Source organism: Magnolia sinica, chromosome 3, assembly GCF_029962835.1.
Source record: "Magnolia sinica isolate HGM2019 chromosome 3, MsV1, whole genome shotgun sequence".
Taxonomy (NCBI): Eukaryota; Viridiplantae; Streptophyta; class Magnoliopsida; order Magnoliales; family Magnoliaceae; genus Magnolia; species Magnolia sinica.
Window position 1 is genome coordinate 86,035,985 of NC_080575.1, and position 7,413 is coordinate 86,043,397.

Consider the following 7,413-nt stretch of genomic DNA (forward strand, 5'->3'; position numbering starts at 1 on the left):
GAGAGGTTGTTGAAGTGGAAGAGAGGATGGAAATGAGAGATTTCTTGTTTTGGAACTGAGTTTGCTAGTTTTGGTATGGATGGAGAGCTCCAATGCAAGCCTTCTCCTTCTAAAATAAACTTAGCAAGTCAGTTGGGTTCTCTTATAATTTTTTCCGTTCCTTTCATGCATTATCTGTTTGATGAGTTTGTCTTGGCACAACTTTAACAATGAATTATATATGTTTGATTGGATTGGATCAAAATGATTGGGGGTTTGTTCTTTCCCCAATTCCTTCGTTCTTTTGAGTTTATTATTAGAGTTTGTTAGCTAAATATTCTATGGAGAAAGTCCTTGAGTAGACATGAAATTCTATTCACTGGCCACAGGATTCCATCTAACAACTACCTCTATGTGTATGTGCACCAATTGGGAACTGCTCAAGAAGAAATTAGGAACTCTACCCAATACATGATGACGGTTATTAAGGGGGTGTTTGGATTGTAAGTTACTTTACATATGCTACTTCTGCCTCAAGTAACTTATCTTGGTTTTCACTTATTCAGGTTCAGTAGATAAATATGCTTTGTAAATAATATACTTATCAGGAAAAGAAGTAGAAAAGTATGTTAGGCTTACAACTTCATAAAAGTACTTATTTGTAACACTCTATACTTTTCAGTACTCGTGTAATCATGAAAATTAGGTTTAGTGTGTATATATATATATATAAGTGGAAAATACACACAACCTATATTATAATCATCGGCTGCTAATTTATATCCACGCTTCTCAACTGTCTCAATTTGGGCTAGGACAACTCACAACGTATCTATAAGGTCTGAAATCAATTCACCTTGAATTGACCCTTGATTTTTTGTAATAGGTCTATGTCATTAATGATCTTCCAACTCACGATCTAAATTAGCCGTCAAGACATGAGATATTACAACGGGACATTTCAAATCCGTTCGACTGCTAAAATGAATTAATCTCTTGAATTTTACTCTAAAATGACGTGAATAATATTTTAATCTATTCATGGATATACATCAATCATATAATAAATCTCAAGATCATACATCAATTTAACTGTCAAGAAAAATCTTCATCCTTAAGTTAAGCCATCCAACTACTGATTCTTAGTCCAAACCATCCTATCATCATGAAATCGATATGAGATGTGATTTGAGAATCATTCATGTAAGCTATCAATTTATGTTTTGAAAATTAATTCGACTGATAAAGTTCAAATCTAACCCTAATTACTACTCAATTAAGAATAACAAGTTTGAATCGATCTTTGATGGACCATAACGATCAATTGAAAGGCCATTGAGAGTTGAAACCTATGGCAACGTGTGCCCCACCTCTTATTAACACACATGTACAAATCAAAACTAGAAATATGTATACACGTGAATTTTTAGGAGAAATTGCACAAAAAAACTTATTTATAGATGTTAGATTAGGACATAACTTTAAAATGAGCATCAAGGGATAGATTTAACCGTACATCATCAGTTTTATAACCTAAATCATAAGATTCACCATTCATGGAGCACACAAACGCTTGATTTAGCAAACCACCACTTGATCACACCATCATATCATCAGAACCAAAGATTAAAATTCATCTAGACTACACTAGTACCCCTTAGAAACGTTGATGATTGAATCTTGTCATGACCGATGGTTGGATCGTTGAAAATCATTAATTCAATGAACGAACTCCACTATGTGGCCCATCCGGGATTTAGATTGGACTCATAGAGTATCAGTATAAACTGATGAGCAGAGTAGATCTCATGAAATAGCCTTGTGGACTCGACTTTTGATCGCATGTGTACAAAACGTGTGTACTTCTGTGGAGCACCGAACTTTGTGGTTGGTCAATCGGGTTTGACCCGACTCGTGCCCGAAGAGGAAACCTTTTCTTCCTCTTTTCTCGATACTGAGATCTTAAATAGACCGGGTCTGTGCGTTGATTAATGGCCCACCGTGTTCCTTTAAGTCGATGATCCGGACCGTCCATCTCATTCTCAGCTAAATTTCGTTCAAAAAATTATTGATCCACACGTTCGCACCCACATGCAGGTGCACAAATATGAGCGCAAGAAGCGCTATGTCCAGTTGTTTTGCCAAAAACAGAATTTTCGTTTGGCCTTGACAGGTTGGCGATTCGAGCCGGGTGTTTTTCCTTGCATCTCAATCATCCATTAGAACAAATCTCAGCCTTTTATTCACTCTTCGTTTTAAGGTTTCTTTTCACTACCAAAAAGAGAGTGCAGTGAGAGAATCTTTTTTACGGTTAGTTGCTGGCACGATCCCAATCATCCGTCAGTTTCTAGAAGCTTTCCAAGAACTCATCCCTGGCGTTCATTCTAGGGTTCTTGGAAGCCCTTCGCAGCCGTTAGGAGTTCTCGTGAGAAAACTCGATTTCACGCGAGTTATCGTGCGCTACTCTTCATCTCGAAAAACCACCAAGTTTTTGTCATTGTCCACCTAAAGGATAGGTCCCACAAGCTTTGTGGGACCAATAGTCCGTTTCGTAAGCATTATCTCGGAAGATGAGCCCTTTGATTGAAAGTTACCATGATCGGTGAGGTCATCTTTCCGTTTAATCTGAAAAAAAACCCATCTTCTTTATGTCGACTCCATTTTCTATTCAGAGACATTCATCATATGGCACAAAGCTTCAAATATCCATCTGCATGGCTAGATTTCAGCTATGTAAACAAAATTAGGTTAGATCATCTCAGAACCCGTTATATTATGCAACTAAACCTATTACAAATTCCATGGATTACTTTCTTCTAACCCTCTAGAATAAGGTCAATAGAGACTATAAAAGTCTACCTTTTAGGGCATCCCTTTACAAAAATAGAAAACCTAAGAGAAGGGAGCGATTGTCGTTTCTCTACCGCACTGAGTTGGGTTGTGACGCTGTTCGAGTCATACATTAGGGCTCGAGTCCGGGCCAAGTCTAGACCCTGTCTGGTCGTGAGAGAGTGAGAAAGAAAACAAAATGAGAAGTAAGAAGAGAGACAATGGTGGTGCGACTGTGTTTAAATCACTAGTGTTGGTGTTTGCTTGCTCACTCCTGAGTCGACTGAGCTGGTACGATCCAAAACCAGATGAGTCAAGTTGGGCCTGCTCGAGTCTAGCACCTTGCTGGATGAGGTTTCGCTAAAGAGAGTAGATAGCAAACATCGAAGAAGAAGATAAAAGGAAGAGATTGCCGCTGAGTTTCGATTGATTGTTGTCTGCTTGGGTTCAAGTGCTGAGTTATTTCGATTCATTGAGTCAATCAGGATCTGAGTCCAGACCTGTCTCATTCGTTCGAAATGAAGAGGAGAGGACGAGATGAAGTGAAAAGGAAGAAGGAAGAGAAAGAAGTTGATAAAAATGGAAGATCTGTTGGGTCTCCACCTTACTGTCGAGCCGACTTGGTTGGCTCAACCTGAGTCTACCGAGTTCAGCACTATTCTAACTATTTTCTAGGATGTTTTTAGTCCAGCAGCTCATGGAGGTCTTGCTGGAAGGATCTTGGCTTCACCAAGTTGTAGAGAACTCGATTTAGGTCCGAGTTGTGTCAATCTGATTCACCGCCGCCTTGCATCGATTCACTGTCGAGTTGACTCATTGGGATACACTAAGTCCAGTTTCTAGGAGATCTACTTCGGGTATGTCTAGTTCTTCAGCATCATAAGTTTTGGTTAGGAGGGTCGTATCTCATCAAGTCCGAGTCAAGCTCGGTTTGAGATCAAGTTGGATCCGAGTCGAGTTGAGTCGACTCAGCAAATAGGTGAGTTGAACTCTATTACTTCTAAATTTAGGAATTCAATTTTATTAAAGTTAATTATAATTCTTATGTGGGTTGTAGGGAATTTGAATTCCAAATACCATGGCTAGATCTCGTATAGATTTAAGTCGGAAATCAATTCAAGTTGGGGGTGAGTTCGTCTTAAGTCTCTTGTTAGTTCTAATTTGAGTTCAATTGAAATCTAATGAACTTTAATTTTCCCAATTTGATTTGGAAATTAAAGGTTCCCAAATCTACATGTTGAAATTGTCTTATTCAAATTCGAGTTGATATCGAATTACTCGTAAGTTAAAAATGAGGTGTATTGATTGTTCTCAAATTGGGGATTTAACTAATTTAGTTAAATTGAATTTTGATTTTGAATGCAGAGAAAGTGTTTTTACTCAAACCATCATTTCGAAATCTAACCCGAGTGAGTTGCATGTAGGTGTGGATTTTTCAAAGTCAAGGCGATTCGTTTGAGGTGAGAATTACCCTTCAAGCCAACATTATGATAGTTAGTTTAGTTTATTTCTTTCTATTTACTTGCTTAATATAGTGGAATGAATGATAAATGTTAGTTAATTTCTATTTGAATAATTCTTTATATATTATTGATGTTTAGATTTTAATTCAAGTATTTTAATATGTTATGGATATCGAATTTCTCTATTGTAGCTTAAGATGAATACTTTACATGTGTATTTGCCATCGATGATATATGTTGAATTGATTGTGGCTTATTTTGCCACTTAAAAATTATTGGATGATATTATTAGAGGCTCCTCAAACTAGTGGTCATTTTGTCAATGGATTAAATGTTATTTGGTTGCAGCTTTACTATCTCGTGGATTATTTATGTCCATGTAGCTTGTAGGTTAAACTCTTTTTGTGGTGTCCTTGAATGGACTTAATGCCTAATATGGTTTGTTGAAAGGAACCATTTTTGTTGGATTTATGTATGAATTTGTGATGGTAAGGTCTATTTGATAGATTATGATAGGCCACTAGTTGTAGAGGTTTATTTAAATAGAATACTCTAATTTTATTGTATTACAAACACTACTTAAAATTATTAAAATGCATTATAATCTTACTTGCTAAAGTCTTATGAGCCGGGGATGGTGGCATAGGATATTATGCCCAAACTGTCAGCCTATGCTGTGTGAAGAGCCCCCTATAGTGACCTTTGAGCTTCCTTAAACTGGTTGTTTATAAATTGGACTAATAATGGTTGGACTAAATATTCATTTAATAGCATACGTGCAATATTAGGTGGCCAATCTAAATGTTGTGGTAGCACGTGCCCTTTCTTGAGGTATTTTTGTTGGCTCCTAAACCGCTGTCAATCGACCTAATTTGTGTGAGCTAGTCACTTGAGCCCTTAGTTATTGTATTTTTGCTAGCCACTTGAGATTGTATATCAATTTTTCCCTACTTATGAGTTTTTTTTTTTTTCCAAAGCCAACTGGATGTGCATCCCCAAGCTAATGTATATGTGCATGCATTCATGCATTTAAACAAGAGTATCAATATGTAATATTTAAAATGATATAAGCATGCCTTATGAATTTGTCTTATTATTATAATGGTCATTATGAATTGCTTGTTGTAGATTAAAAAAAACAAAAAACAAAAAACTATTCTTAACTATTATGATAGTAAATCTTGGGGGTATACTTCACTAGGATAGTCATTGACGCTATCGAACCATATTCAGTTGGTCCAAGAGATGTAGATGATGTGAAAGTTGGAGCTCATATGAAGCATGAGGAGTTGGACGATTTTACGGCTTTAGATTTTAGATTTCATTTATATTGATTTTGTACTTTTCTGCATTTTAAAGTCCTGAGTCATTGGTTTGTATAAGCCCTGTGGGCAACTACTTGTATATCTTGTGTAGCTGAAATGTATATATGGATTTTTCCTTTATGCTTGACTTTTCTTGCTTTTGTTGCGGTGCTCACTTTAAAAAAAAATTATATTGTGAAATGTGCGTTATCTTTAAAGGTTAACTCAAACGAGTACTAAATTTGGGTTACGAAACTCGGGGCATTACATTATCCCTCAAGTTTGTTCAATCCATCCTTCATAGCCATTGTCCATCATGTGAGCCCAACCTTTGATGTGGACCAATCATTATGTTGGGCCCACCTTGGCCTATCTTTAATGTGAAGCGTCCAATGTGAGGGTCCTACCTTTAATGTGGACCATCCACCTTGTGAGGCCCCACCTTCGATGTGGGTTGTCCATCATGAGGGGCATACCTTGGATGTGGGTCGTTCATTATGTAAGCCCACCTTTAATGTAAATCGTCCATCATGCAGGATCCAATTTCAAAAGTGGGTCGTGAATCAAGTGGACCCACCTTCAAGGTGGGTCATTCATCATTAGGGGCTAATCTTCGATGTAGATTGTCCTCATGGGTCATCTATCATGTTGGGCTCACATTTAATATCAACAACCCATCATGTGGAGCCCACCTTTATGTGGACCATCCACATACAGGGCCAACCTTGGATGTGCGCCATTCATCATTGACACCTTTGATGTGGACCACACATTATGTGGGACCCTCCTTGATGTGGGTCATCCATCGTGTGGGGCCCACAATCAAAATAAATGGTCTATCATGTGGGGCTCACCTTCAATATCCACTACCTATTATGTGGAGACCACCTTTGATGTGGACCATCCATCATGTAGGCCTCACCTCCAATGTGGGTCGTCGATCATGTGGGGCCCACATTGGATGTGGTCCATTCATCATTAAGAGTTGACCTTTCATGTGGACTGTCCATTATGCGGGGCCTACCTTCAATGTTATTATCCATCACGTGAGGCCACCTTTCATATCCACCACCCCTCATGTAGAGCCCACCTTTAATATAGACTGAACATCGTGTGCATCCCACCATAAATGTGGGTTGTCCGTAATGTGGGGTCCACTTTAGATGTGGGCCATTCATCATAATGGGCCTACCTTTCATGTGGATGATCCATTATATATATGGGCTTATTTTGATGTAGGTCATCCATAATGTGAGGCCCACCTAGGATGTGGACTATCCATCATGTGGGCCCCACATTTGATATGGATCACCCATCATGTGGAGCCTCCTTTGATATGAGCCATCTATCTCATGGATGGAGAGAGAGGTTAAAAGTTTAAAAGCAAGGAAAAAAATTAATGGAGATAAGTAACTTTCATCACATAAGTTACTATTATATTAGTGCTTACCAAACTAACTTTAGTTAAAAAAGCAACTTATTAACTTACCATAAGTTAAAAAGTTAGTTAGGGGTATCCAAACGGGCCCTAAAAGGCACTACAAGGCTCTGTATGGATTTTCCTTTTGAATTCTTCCATGCTCTACAAACATTTAATAGCAAAAAAATTGATGGTCACAACTTTTGTTTTTAAGCAAACAGGTAAACCATATTGAGAGGAATGCAACAACTATTGAACATATGCCATGAGCATTAGCACCAACATTTGATAAAGATTTGATGGAGAGGCATCATCATCAACTCTATTGTAGAACTTGAAGATGTTAATTTATCATAATTTGGAACAACCGAAAGACCTGACAGTGCGTCGGTCATGGAGATCAAAGAAGGAAGATGAC

At 37.8% G+C, this 7,413-nt stretch overlaps 1 long non-coding RNA gene across 1 annotated transcript; it reads left to right on the plus strand.

The window, feature by feature from the left end:
• The first annotated feature begins 3 nt into the window (after positions 1 to 3).
• LOC131240122 (uncharacterized) lies at positions 4 to 5,723 on the plus strand. The gene is made up of 2 exons (XR_009168629.1): positions 4 to 127; positions 5,447 to 5,723. It is a non-coding gene; the product is annotated as an uncharacterized LOC131240122 (long non-coding RNA).
• Positions 5,724 to 7,413: the final 1,690 nt, after the last annotated feature.